The sequence below is a fragment of the Scyliorhinus canicula genome, chromosome 7 (assembly GCF_902713615.1).
Source record: "Scyliorhinus canicula chromosome 7, sScyCan1.1, whole genome shotgun sequence".
Classification (NCBI taxonomy): Eukaryota; Metazoa; Chordata; class Chondrichthyes; order Carcharhiniformes; family Scyliorhinidae; genus Scyliorhinus; species Scyliorhinus canicula.
This window is the reverse complement of record NC_052152.1, coordinates 172,805,908-172,820,087: the sequence shown is the minus strand read 5'-3', so window position 1 is coordinate 172,820,087 and position 14,180 is coordinate 172,805,908. Positions and strand designations below refer to the sequence as shown.

At 42.6% G+C, this 14,180-nt stretch overlaps 1 long non-coding RNA gene across 9 annotated transcripts in view; it reads right to left on the bottom strand.

Annotated features, from left to right (window-relative positions):
- Window positions 1-11,258: 11,258 nt before the first annotated feature.
- The window catches only part of LOC119969547, a 28,507-nt gene continuing 25,585 nt past the window's right edge, over window positions 11,259-14,180 (bottom strand). For all 9 annotated transcript variants that reach the window (XR_005461394.1, XR_005461396.1, XR_005461402.1 and 6 more), the window contains 2 exons: window positions 11,998-12,136; window positions 11,259-11,840 (listed from right to left, as the gene is read on the bottom strand). This is a non-coding gene — a long non-coding RNA (uncharacterized LOC119969547). The remainder of the gene's footprint in view (window positions 11,841-11,997; window positions 12,137-14,180) is intronic.

The window sequence follows — 14,180 nt, the reverse complement described above, 5'->3', positions numbered from 1 at the left end:
TTCAGCATTCAATCTGACCCTAAGATGAGCTTCCATTATCATATACCCTCCTCACAAGGACCGCCTCCTACTTGACTATTCCAGTGTTTTCCTGTTAAAATCTCCAATCTTCCGTCCTTCATATTGGGTTGATCCATATTCAATCTTCAACAAGTCCCATTTACACATTAACTCTGCGCTTGCTGGCTTACATTGCCTCCCAGTCCTCTAATTCCTTGATTTTAAAATGTTCATGTTAAATTTTCTCCATGCCTTTATCTTTTCCTACTTCTGTGTAACCGTATACTACCCTACCATCCTCTACGAATTCTTCAGTCACTTGGGACATTTTCCTATGTTAAAGGCATTATATAAATCCAAGGCTCTCTTCCTAATGTTGCCTCTCCTCCTAACTAATAAGCTGATAAGAAATTAGCCCACCAGAAAGCCATCTGCTCCACTGCTCCATGGCTGAAGGTGAGACTCTCACCGCCAGCTTTGCAAAAAGTCCCACTTTAGAGTGCTGCTTGCCAATCTGATTTTCTAAGAGTACAGAAAGTCCCCAAATAAGAGGAGGTTATGGAGCTGGACTTAAATATAAATCCTGGTTATTGGAGGGGCCTAGCAGACAGGGCCCAGTGAAGGGGATGGGGAATCAGGTTGGGAGGCCAGGGACAGAGGTTTAAATTGTGTGTGTATGACTCTGATGGGGCATGCCTCTGATGGACACAAAGGACCCTCGTAGGATGTCCCTCCCTTGCTCAACACTAGCCCACTCAATACTATCTGCTGGGCTAACCATGTGGCATGGGCACCCCCCTGCTGTGGGTAAAATAATGGTGCTGGTGGAATGAAGCACTTAATGACTTGGCCTCTTAAGGATCAATAGGCCCAAGGAAGGGCAGGTTGCCTTACGATGAGCGTGAGGACAGGTTTAATCCCTGGATCTGGTTTGTCTCTCTTGTGGGGACCATGAATTAGATAACATTTGAATTGGTTTTTGCAGCTGGATTCGGGGTTTGCCCCTGTCCAAACTCTGAGCTCTGGCTTTGTAACTCTGATAAAGTAAAAACAAAATGGGAGACAGGTCAGGGGCGGGTAGATAGGTTGTAGGAAGGTCACATGCTGCATTTTGTGAGCACCCTGCCTTGAAACACGCCCATTGGGTGGGGGGGGGGGGGGGGGGGGGGGGGAACGGGTGGTCCATAAAATCCAGCCCCAAGTTATTTTTGTCTGGTTTAAATTTTGAGAGTCTGCAGATTTGTGTCTGGATTTTTTCATTAATAATTGCTGAATAAATCCTGAATTGGAGTACTCTGGTCTATTACCAACAGAAATGTTCAGATCTTCATATGTGTGAAAATTAACGGATCTCCCCACTCCCCAAAATCTAAATGATGCACCATGTGGAGCACAAAAACAATAATTTGGAATATCTTGATTTGTCTGGTGCTTACACTGACTGCATCAAACAAATTACTAACCACTAACTTTGATATTGCCTCAATTTGTAGCATCGAAACAAAGGTTCCAATCTTAATCGTAAATATAATGCACGGCAAAATGTTTATTTCCAAAGAGAAATTTTTTTTTTAATGAAAGCAAAGAAGAGAAAGCATCTTAACTTAAATGAAGCACTTGTGTGGTGTAGATTTGGCCATTGGGTCATAGGCTGTGCACATTACATCTAGAAAAATATCCTTCTTTAATCTTGAGTTCCCTGTAGTAATGTGTATTATTTACATGTCAGAATTAATAACTGTATGTATTTCATACACATAGTCTTGTATTTAAAAACAAAACCTTGGGGAAATCAAATGTTGTTTGCTAGCCTGAACTAAAGGAATTCTATGATAAATGAATAAAGCATGGAAACATTTGTATTTGGCTTCAGGATATTTTTGGTGTTGTTTTGTAGCTTTCGTACATTAACACCGAACAAAACAGTTCTGGATCTTAGACAGTGGGCACATGGATCTAAACTGAACAGCTCAATAGAGCATGCGGATTGTGATGCTCTAATACCCATGCCCATTCAATGCAATGTTTCATACTGCCTGCTCATTTCCATGATTGTTACATTCAGTCAGCACTAAGCACAGAATTCACTGGTGGCATATGTTGACAAGGGGCCCACAATCATAAGCAGCTAGCACCAGTTACATCTAGCCTGTACCTTTTAAAGAAGAGGTGCATTGTGGCTGGTGGCCCGTATGCCTTCTCAATTACCCTATTAACCTGTCCAGTAATATGAAGCTGGTGAACCAATTTCCAATGCTCTTAGACACCCGCCACTTTAGGCGAGTTGGTCAACTGCTATACTCAGATCGAATGTTCACCTCTGGTAAGGATAAGAATGGGAATTCAAAATCAGCTGTCATTTAAAAAAATGTGTTCATGGGATGTGGGCACCGATGGTTATGCCAACATTTATCGTCCATCCCTAATTGCTGTGAGAAGGTGGTGGTGAGCCACTTTCTTGACCCACTGCAGCCTGTGTGGTGTAGGTACACCCAAAGTCCTATTAGGAAGGAAGTTCCAATATTTTGACCCAGCAATAATGAAGGAGAGGCGAAGTACTTCCAAGTCAAGATGGTGTGTGGCTTGGAGGGGAACCTGCAGGTGGTGGTGTTCCCAGGTGTCTGCTGCTCTTGTTCTTCTAGTTGGTAGAGGTCAGCGGTATGGAAGGTACTGTGGAAGGAGCTTTGGTGAGTTATTGAGATCTTGTAGATGGTACACACAGCTACACTGTGCATCAATGGTGGAAAGAGTGGATGTTGAAAGTGGTGGATGGGTTGCAAATCAAATGGGCTGCTTTGTCTTGAATAATGTCCACCTTCTTGAACCTTGTTGGAGCTATACTCATCCAGGCAGGAGGAGAGTATTCCATCACACTCCTGACTTTGCATTGTGAATGGTGGACAGGCTTTGGGGAGTCAGTAGGTGAGTTCCTCTCCTCAGACTTCCCAGCATCTGACCTGCTCTTGCAGCCACAGTATTTATATAGCTGGTCCAGTTCAGCTCCTGGTCAATGGAAACTCCCAGGATGTTGATAGTGGGGGATTTGCCGATAATAATGCCACTGTCAGATAACTGATTTGTCCAACAGGGTAATATAACCTAATTGGCTGTGACATTGCTTTGTCTTGGCGCAGACATTGAAGTCTGTGTTGAAATTTAAAATGTTTGTGATTGATGGGTTCTTGGCAGCATGGATTAGAAATTGGCTAAGAGATAGGAAACAGAGGATAGGTATATATGGGCGTTGCTCAGACTGGAGATGAGTTGAAAGTGGTGTTCCCAAGGGCATAGTGTTGGGATCCTTGTTTTTTATGATTTATATAAATGATTTAGAGGTGGCTGTTGAGGGCAACATTCTCCAAATTTGCTGATGATACTAAGCTAGGGAGAATCGTGAATTATGAGGATGACATTGAGCGACTTCAGAGGGACATTGAGAGGTTGGCCAAATGGGCAGACACCGGGCAGATGAACTTCAATGCAGTGAGATGTGAGATAATGCATTTTGGCAGAAGAAACATGGGAAGAAAATATAGGCTCAATGGTACAACTGTGAGGGGAGTACAGGAACAGAGGGACCTCAGGTTCAAGTGCATAATTCTCTGAAGATGGTCAGGCAAGTTGAATCAGTTATTAAGAAGGCTTATAGCATGCTTGGGTTTATAAATAGAGGGATAGAGTATAAAAGCAAGGAAGTGATCCTACAAATCATTGGTCAGACCACATTTGGTGTATTGTGTTCAGTTCTGGGCACCTTATTTAAGGATGGATGTTAAAGCCCTGGAGAGAGTGCAGAGGAGATTTACTAGAATTATACCAGGAATGAGGAATTTTAGATACAAGGAAAGATTGGAGATACTGGGCTTGTTTAAGAGGGAACCTCTTAAACTGAGGTGTTAAAAACTATGAACAATTTTGACAGGATAAAGAAGGATATCCTGTTTCCTCTAGTTGGTATATCAGTGGCTAGAGGTCACAATTTCAAGATGTTCGGCAAGAGGGCTAGGAGTGAGATGAGAAACTTCTTTACTCAGCAAGTTGTTGGGATTTGGAATGCGCAGCCTGGGAGTGGTGGAGGTGGATTCCCTAGGAGGTTTCCAAAGAGAGCTGGATACAAATTTGAAAGGGATTAGGTTGGAGAGCTACGGAGATAACGTTGGAAAATGGGACAGCTGGGCATCTCTTTTGGGAGCTGGTGATGACGTGATGGGCCAAATGGCCTCCTTCTGTGCTGTAAACAAAGAGAAAAAAGAGAATAGCATGCAAATGCATTGGGATTGCACAACAGGGGAGGCAGTGGTATTGTCACTGGGCAAGTATGGTGATGGGGGCTCAAATCCTACTAGGACAGGTGGTGAAATTGGAATTCAATAAAAATCTGGAACTTAAAGTCTAATGTTGTTGACTGTCATAAAAACCCATCTGGTTCACTAATGCCCTTTAGGGAAGGAAATGGAAGGCAGTTAGGGGCTGGAAATAAATGCTGGCCCAGCCAGTGATGCCCACCTCCCGAAAAATGTATTTCACAAAAGTAATGTGGCCAAAAGTAAATTCTGTGTATGATACTAACTGGGAAAGGTTGCACATGAAAATCACAAACAGGAAAACTATCCGAACCATTTTAAAATACCAATACATGTTTACTGTTTTTTTCAGCATTGAATTACAAACACGTATACCAAAGAGCACTGTGGCATATCACAAAACTTAGCTAGTTGTACATTCTTTACATGAAGCTCCGTACTGTGTAATCGTTGCATTACACATTTTGAACAGTAACAATACATGTTGTATAATTTGAACAATTTGGATTCAATGCAGTATTAAATGACATGGCACAACACAAGTTACACAAATATTGGACAGCTAATCGTCAGTCAAATGCATCACTTTCCAATGCTTTCCATAATCAGTCTGTTACTCTCTGCTTTCTGGGCCAGTTTTTCAGCTTTAGCCATCCCCAGGAATTCTCTCAATATATGAAAGGTGAGGTCGAGAGAGTTGGGTTTTGAATTGTATCTTCTTGATCGAAACATATCTTCGCCTCCCTGCCGTTCTCCGGTAGTCTGGCTGTTTGAAATGGTGTAGCCCAGAGTTACCAGGGATGACTCTTGCCTCTGCGCCGTGGCCCTTGAATCATCAGGAGTCCCTTGGAGCAGATTCTGGTGAAATGGGAGACGGGGGCTGTAATCCCACTGTTCCAGCCCCAGCCCTGGCTCTTCACTGCTGTAGGAGTCAGATCGGTGGGTGTTTGTAATAGGATGCGACTCTTTCGCCGGAAGAAAGCCGAGCACGAATAGAGATGTTGCCAAAACTAGTTTATTCATCTTGACAGGGTGTCAAGCAAGATCTCGGATTCTAAAAATACAAAGAAAGAACAACAGAATCTCGCATGGATAATGTATTGCCATATGCTCACCAAAGCTGGTTAGGCGACACATAATTAAAAATAAATGATCGTACTTTAGTGCCCGCATAAAACCATTCTCTTCAATACACTTGTGTCTGTGTTTCAGTCCTGCCCGTTCAGTTCTGATAGAACAATCACTAACTGAAAACTCTTCTGCAAAAGGTTGAGCGATTGCTACCTCATGTATTATTCCAATACAAAATGTTTAGTCACAATATGTAAGGTTATGCTGCTGACTAACCAATCCATGACCAAGCCCTCTTATCGGTTACCAAAGGTGCGCTTTTAAAGTAGTGGGATGGTAGGGAACAAGCACCTTTCAGATGACATTGGTCGCCCAGGTTGGCTGTCCTCAAACTGGACACTAAAGGGTGCACATGCAACTATTGGTCTTTGAAATAGATGTAAAATTTGACCTTTTACCCAGTTCAGCAACACCACAAAAACCAATCAATTGCGAACGGTTTCTAACATGGTCATTGAAATATAAAAGGTTTAGTTTTTACCCTGTCCGATTGGCAGTTTTTAAAACTGCAAATGCACGGAGTTTGTTAAGGAATGGTAGCGAGCCCGTTATGGAGCACTGAGGGTTTTTAAAACTACCCGTTCCAATTTATTTACAATAACTATCGTATCTGGTCAACGCCTTCCTGTTTTTTAATCTAGTGCCAATATCAATCACTCAGCCCCATTAAACCGTATTCCTCGTGAACTTACAGTGCTGACTTCGCGATTCCCTGGATGTCCTTGTCTGTTTCCCCCTCAATCCAAGTTCTGCAAGGTTGTGCTTCCAAATGGGAAACGGCGGAATTGCGACATTTATATAGAAGTAAAATCCAGCGACTTTCAACATGTCACCGAGCTTGTGTCCCAGTGAAGGAGTTACGTGCCAGAGCGTAGAAATCAAGATATCCCCTAAGTGACTTTTGCCATTTTTAAATGAGTTTACATAACAGTGACGCCAATCAAACGGCGGAGTTCGTGGTCCTTGACGTAAGAATACGTTTCCCGGTTGTCGAGTGGCAAACTTCAATGTTGCGAGTGTTTTCATTGCACCTCCCCGGGGAGGGGGGAATTGAAAGGAGAGTTCTGATCGGACAGCGACGCTCAGACAGGGCGCTGTCCACGGTTCTGAAACGGGTCGCCTGCTATTCTGATCCGTTCAAATACTGTGGGGATTTAACGAACACGCAGAGATAATCTCAAATGTTGTTTACAAATATGCGCGTCTAAAGAACGAGAGTTAGATGGAAACGTTTTATCGAAGAGCCGGGGTTCCAACATCTGGCTCAACAGGGATGGTTTCAGCACTCGATAGGTTATGCATCCCCAGATGTTGGGGCTGTTTACTCCCTGCTGTCAAACGAATCATCCCCCTTTTAATCTCTACACCAGAATCCAACAGTCCGTGCATAGCTCTAGACACAACTGAATTGAAAGCAAATATGTCAACAGCCTTCAACAGTCAGATTGTAATAATCTTATCGGAATACCCACACTCCTTTAACAAGGGTGGAATTTCCAAACCTCGCAATGACAGAGACACCCTGGGGTTGCCTGTGCAGCAGGAGTGTGGGCACACGTACCCCCTTAGTCCACGAATAGAACTCCTTCAGGGAAACTGAACTGGGGGGGGGGGGGGGAGATATAAAGTTCACTGTTTCAAATCCTGACCGACAGGACTCTCCTGAAAATAAGAGCATGTTTAAATAAGCTTGCGATAGAAATTCTTTCGTAACAGTCTAAGCTGATAAAAATAACCCATCCCTTACAATGTCTCCTCTGAGCTCCCACGAGATCCAATGGAGGAGTAAGTACAGATGTGATAATTATTAATGCACTAGTTTTTCCTCCAATGCTGCTAGAGCCTTGCGGTCAGTTTGTGTTAGGTAAGACTTCAGCCAGTGATTCCCATTAACTTCAATTAGTCTCGGGCTCCTTGATGCCACACTCAGTCAAAATACCCCAGGCAGTCACGCTCACCTCAGCTCTTGAATTCCTTGAGGACGTTGCCAGATTGAGGAACTTGAGCATGCACAAAGATGGGGTTCACTGGGTTTGTCCTCCCTGCAACAGAGGAGGCCGAAAGGAGATTTAACTCAGATGTATCAAGTTTGAACCAAGGCTGTAGTGAAGCCAGGAGCTGGGTAGCTCTGGCAGAACTCAATTTGAGCATTGGTGAGTAGCTTATGGATGCATAAGTGCCACTTGATAGCACTGTTGATGACACCTTCCATTATTTTGCTGATGATTGAGAGTGGATTGGTGGATGTAATTGGTCAGATTAGATGTGACCTGCTTCTTGTGGACAGAGCGTATCTGGGCATTTCCCACATTTCCAGATATTGCCAGTGTTGTAAGTATACTCTAACAGCTGAGCTGGAGATGCAACTCACCTTGGAGCATAAGTTTTTTGCACCACTGCCAGCGTGTTGTCAGAGTCCTATCAACTTTCCAGTATCCAGTACCTTCAACCATGTCTTGATATCATGTGGAGTGAATCAAATTGGCTGAAGAACTGGTATCCATTATGTGGGGACTTCAACAGTAAGGCAAGATGGATCATCCACTAGGCACTTTTGGTTGAGGATGGCTGCAAGAGCTTCATCCTTATCTTGTGCACTAAGGTGCTGCGTTCTTCCATCATTGAAGGTGGGGATATATGTGTACCGCCTCCTCTAGTTAATTGTTTAATTTTCCAATGTCATGCATGAGTCAATGTGGCAGGACTATCAAGCTTTGATCGGATCCATTAGTTATCAGATTACTTAGCTCCGTCTATCATAGCTTCCTCAGTTTAGTATGCATGTAGTCCTGTATTGTAACTTCAGGTATGCCTGGTGCTGTTCCTGGCATATTCCCTTGCATTCCTCATTGAACCAGGGTAGGTCAACTGGCTTAATTGAAATACTAGAGTTAGGAATATGCCAGGCCATGAGGTTACAGATTGTGGTTAAATACAATTCTGCTGCTGCTGATGATTCACAGTGCGTTATCAATGCCCAATTTTGAGTTTCTAGATTTGTTCTGAACTTTTTGAATTTCACACAGGGGTAATGACAGAAAACATGAAGGCGTGTCCTCAGAATGAAGGTGACATGTTATCTCTACAAAGACTGTATGGTGGTCACTCCTGCCAATATTGCTTTAGATGGATGCAATTGTGAGTGGTGGATTGGTAAGAATGAGGTCAAGTATGGTTGGGTCTCTTCATAATTTCTGCAGGCCAGTTTGGTAGATATGTCTTCAGGACTGAGCTAGCACAATCAAATTGGTACTATCAAATTTTTCTTTGTGATGGACATTGAAGACCACTGCCCTTATCACCCTCCATTCGTCTTTCAAGTGGTGTTCAGCACAGAGGATTACTGATTCATCAACTCATACAGGGTGGTAGATGGTAATCAGCAGGAGGTTTCCTTGTACATGTTTGATCTGATACCATGAGACTTCAAGGGGTCCAAGTCAATGTTGAGGACACCCAGGGCTATTCCCTCCTGACTGTTTGCCACTGTGACACCACCTCTGGTGGATTTGTCCTGCTGGTTAGGCAGCACAAGTGATTAGCACTGTGGCTTCACAGCGCCAGGTTTCCAGGTTCGATTCCCCGCTGGGTCATTGTCTGTGTGGAGTCTGCACGTTCTTCCCATGTCTGCGTGGGTTTCCTTCGGGTGCTCCGGTTTCTTCCCACAGTCCAAAGACGTGCAGGTTAGGTGGATTGGCCATGATAAATTGCCCTTAGTGACCAAAAAGGTTAGGAGGGGTTATTGGGTTACGGGGATAGGGTGGAAGTGAGGGCTTAAGTGGGTTTGTGCAGACATGATGGACCGAATGGCCTCCTTCTGCGCTGTATGTTCTATGTTCTATGTAGGACAGGACATACCCGGGAATGGTGATGGACCAGTTGGCTGTAAGGAATGGTTTGGTGGGTATGACTTCATCAAGCTGTTGCTTGACTAGTCTGTGGAACAGCTCTCCCAGATTTGGCACAGGTCCCCAAATGTTAGAACATAGATGTTAGTGAGAAGGGCATACAAACATTCAAACATATGAATCAGGAACAGGAGTAGGTCACACGGCCTCTTGTGCCTGCTCTGCCATTCAATAAGATCATGGCTGATCTGATTGTAACCTAAACTCCACATTCCTGCTGATCCTTCCCGCCGACCCCCAATACCTTTCATCCCTTGCATATCACAAATCTATCTACCCTGCTTTAAAAATATTCCAAGACTCTGCTTCCACTGCCTTTTGAGCAAGAGAGTTCCAAACACGCATGACCCTCTGAGAGAAATAAATTCTCCTCGTCTCTGACTTAAATGGGTGACTGCTTATTTTTAAACAATGACCCCTAGTTCTAGATTTTCCCACAAGGGGAAACATCCTTTCTGGCCATGATAAATTGCCCTTAGTGACCAAAAATGGTTAGGTGGGGTTATTGGGTGCAAGTGAGGGCTTAAGTGGGTCGGTACAGACTTGATGGGCCGAGTGGCCTACTTCTGCATTGTATGTTCTATGTTCTATCTATGTTCTACACCCACTCTTTCAAGACATCTCAGGATCATATATGTTTCAATCAAGTCACCCCATATTCTCCTAAACTCCAGCGGATACAAGCCTAGTCTGCCCAACGTCAGGCAACCTGCCCTTTTCTGGGCATTTCTTGAGTAAACCTTCTCTGAATTGACTCCAATGCATTTACATCCTTTTTTAAGTAAGGAGAGCAATACTGGACACAATAAATCTTTGCATAGCTGAGGGGTTGGATATGCCCCTGTTGTTTCCAGTGTAAGTCAATGTTGTGTGGTCCACTCAGCTTTATTTTGATTTGCCATTCCTGCAGTAGTATGATGTAAATGTGTGGTTTGATAGGCCATTTCATAGGGCAGTTGGGAAACAACCACATTGTCAATGGTCTGGAGTCACAAAAAGACTGGGTGAGGACAAATGTTTTCCTTCCCTTAAGAGCATTAGTGTACTAGACTAGGTAGTTTTATGCTCATCATTATTGAAACTAGCTTTTAATTTATTAATTAATTGATTCTCATTAGATCAAGCACCAGAGTATCTGTTACACCCAGAGCTCTTTATTATTTTAGAATATAAAGAAACAAATCTTGGCAGTATGTTAATTTCAGTAGGTTAAACTGTTGCATCACATGACTTAATAAATTAAGCATTAAGTTAGTCACTGGAGACTTAGGCAAATGCTCTGGGGCACAGGTTCAAATCCCATTACTGCAGCTGGTGGAATTGAAATTGAAATGATAGATCTGGATTGGAAACTAGTCTCAGTAATGATGACTATGAAACTATAATGAATCGTCATTAAAGTAAAAATCTTGCTCACTAATGTCCTTTAGAGAAGGAAATCTGCCATCCTTACCTGGTCTGCTCGACATGTGACTCCAGTCCCCAGCAATGTGGCTGACTATTAACTTTCCTCTGAAATGACCTAGCGAGCCATTCAATTCAAGGTTATTGAGGAATGGGCAACAAATGCTGACCTTGCCAGTGACCCCCATGAAAGAATAAAGGAACAAAGTGGATGCTTAGATCAAGGAAATGCCAACTGATAGATGTTTGGTCAGTAATTATAAACCACTACACTACTTTATTTAAGAATACTGAACATTACAAAAAATGACCAGATAAACTTATTTCAGAAAACCAATCTCCTGTACAATAATATTTCAATCAACAGTTGAACTGTCAGTCCTGAAGATCGCTTTTATTGTGCTCAAGTGAATGTTTCAGTGAACTACTGCCCCCATTGTGTTGGCCATTTGTTTGGAATATCATTCAGAGTTACTGAGCAAACAAATCATAAGAAAGACCATTGAGGCAGTTTCAGCAGACAATTGTATTTATTTTCATGAGTTACTTTGAAGATGTTGACTAAAACAGGATAAATGTCCCAGTGCAGAGCCCTCTAACTAACATTCTAAGCTGTGTGTGGTATTAGTTCATTGTCTGGTGCATGCAATCTGTCTTTAGGAGGCCTTCACTACTACTCTTTGTTTGCAAATGAGTATAATACTTGTGATACTTCCCCTTTTTTGATCCACCCCTCTCTATTTCTCTAACTTTCTGCAACCCTACAACCTTCTGAGAAATCAGCAGTCCTCCAATTCTGGCTTCTTGTCTACTAATGCTTTAATTGCCGCACCATTGATGGCCATGCTTTCAGTCATCTGGATCCTAAACTCTGAAAATACCTCCCTAAATGTCCGTACAATTCCATTTCTCGCCTCATTTAAGATACTCTTTAAATCATTCCTTTTCAGCCAAGCCTTTAGTTGCCTCTCTTAATATCTCCTTCTTTGTTGCAATGCCAATTTTTGTTGGATTTCATTTCTGTAAACCACGTTAGGAGTTTTACAATGTGAAAAGCACTCTATCCTGCAAGTTGTTGCTGTTGTTTGTGGATCTGGAATGAGACGAAAGGGAAGATAAGTAACAGTTTAAAGCAGAACCACTTGGTCATGCAGAATGTTTGAGGAAGAAAATGCAGAGAACTGTAAAGGAAGGTAAGGTGCACAGGTAAGGCGAACAGTCAACCTGCAGAGTGTAACCTCTAGCCTTACCAGCAACAACCCTCCAGGCAAATCCTCTCTCTCTGTCCATTGGTTCTAGTACAGTCTCCCACTATGGGCACAGATCTTGTAGAGTTGCTGTCCATCCTCATGTGCTTGGTGGTTTCCTGGTATTGTGTCTCAGATTGTCCTGTAAGAAAAAAAGAAATATATTGTTGAGTGACCTGCTGGAAAGTTGTGAAGCTGTGTATCTCAAGATAGAATTCTTTGGATGGCGTTCAAAAAGGTGCCACAGGTGTGGCGAACTGAGGGAAGTAATTGTGAGCACAGGAGCAAGTTTAGAATGTGAGGTAACAGTAACACTTATTCCAGTAAAATGTGCACCTGTGATTGGAGAAGATTGATGGGAAGAGGAAGAGAGATAGCTTGTGAGTGTGTATGCGTATGGATTTCCCATTGAAGTGTGAATGGATTTCCCATTGAAGCCACCCCACATGATGGTGCATGGGAAGTCAGAGAAAGATGAGTATGACTTTAGTTGCTCTGGTCAGATCATTGACCTTCTTGCTACATTTTAACTGATCCTGGGTGAATGGTTCTTGCATTAACCTGGGGTTGGATTCTCTGGTCTACTAGCGCAGGTTTCTAAGTGGCACACCATTCGCTAGCAGCGGGATTCTCTCTTCCCGCCACTTGACAATGGGATTTCCCATTGGGGATGTGCTGCCAATGGGAAAAAAGAATCCCGATGAACGAACAATTCTGGCTCTGATCTCCCACCACAGACTACTGTTGCCATATTAGTTGCTAGGGCAGTCTTTTCTCATCAACTGCAAAGGGCAACATTCTCCTGCTGGTTGCCCCTTTCTTAAGGACTTCATCAAGAGTGTCAGAAAATCAGAACCATTCATAAATACCATCTTCACTTTACAACAATAACTGAATGCAATGATTCAAAGCAGCTAAAGTTCATCTCCCCATTTAAGAAGTTCAGGTTGCTTTACAATGGTATAATTATGACTCAATTCAGCAGCAGGCCAGACTATATGTTGACAATAAATAACAAAAATAGTGCTGACATCTTACCAATTATAATTAAATGAGACATGAGTACCAGTATAGCTCCCACCTTGCACTAACATTCTTGATAATTTTGCACCCATTTTTGAAAAAAGTTGTTCAATACAGAAATATTGAAATCAATTGCCGCTTCAAACTGTTCCCAGCAATGTTCAGTACCACAGCTTTGACTGTGACTTGCAGAGTTTACACTTGAATTTTTCTTACGCTAAAATCATTTAGAATAGTTTCACGGCTTAAGTGGTATTTTTGTCTGTGACATTCATATCTAACGTGACAAGGAAGAGATGTCCACTGACAGTTTAAAAAGTGGCATGTTTGAAATTGTTTTTCCCAAGGTGATTTGCTGTACCCCACTAATGTGCTGTAATTTCACTGGAGATTGATACCTGGATTCATGTACTGGGAATAATTAGTACATTTCTAGCTGTTAAAACACGTCATGCCTTTCCTCAAGAAGAAAAAAATAAAAGCACGCAAAACGAAGGAACAATTGAAGCTGCCAGACTTGTCAGTACTTTGTACTCAGGGACTTCTCTGTAAGATCTAGTTAAGTTGTCTAAGATCTCAGCAGGGACAGGATGCATGGCTCCCAGTGAGTTTGCCACAGCAGTAAAGAATCCATCTCTGTTGGAAATGTTACAATTGAATGACATATTGTAGACAATCTTATCACAAGGCATATTCCATTTAATAACCTTTTTGTTTGGAACTGATGTGGTAAATTCACTTTTAAGCTCCAAACTACTTTATAAAATGGTAGCTGATCTTTGGTGGTATCAATCACAATGTGTGTCACTGAGTTGACAAAACAGACTGGATGTCTTTGCTCTTCCAGCAATAAATGTGTGGGAGGTGGGCAGGGTGAGAGCATTGCTGTTGTGGGGAGTGAGCTTGTGGGCCATCTCTTATTAGCATGGTTGAAAGACAAATCAGTAGGTGGATTGATGATTCAGAAGTGACAAAGAAGTTAATTACACAAGGGGCTGCAGCAAATTAAAGGGGGGATACTTTTGCGATCCACTTTTTCTTGCAGGAGACAGAGTTAATAATCCGAGCAGGAGTGCCAAGGTAAGATTCCCTTTTACATCTTTTATACTGCCTGCCCAGTCTCCGCATTATCCCTTTGTTTTCCATGGGCTCTCCATAGTCAC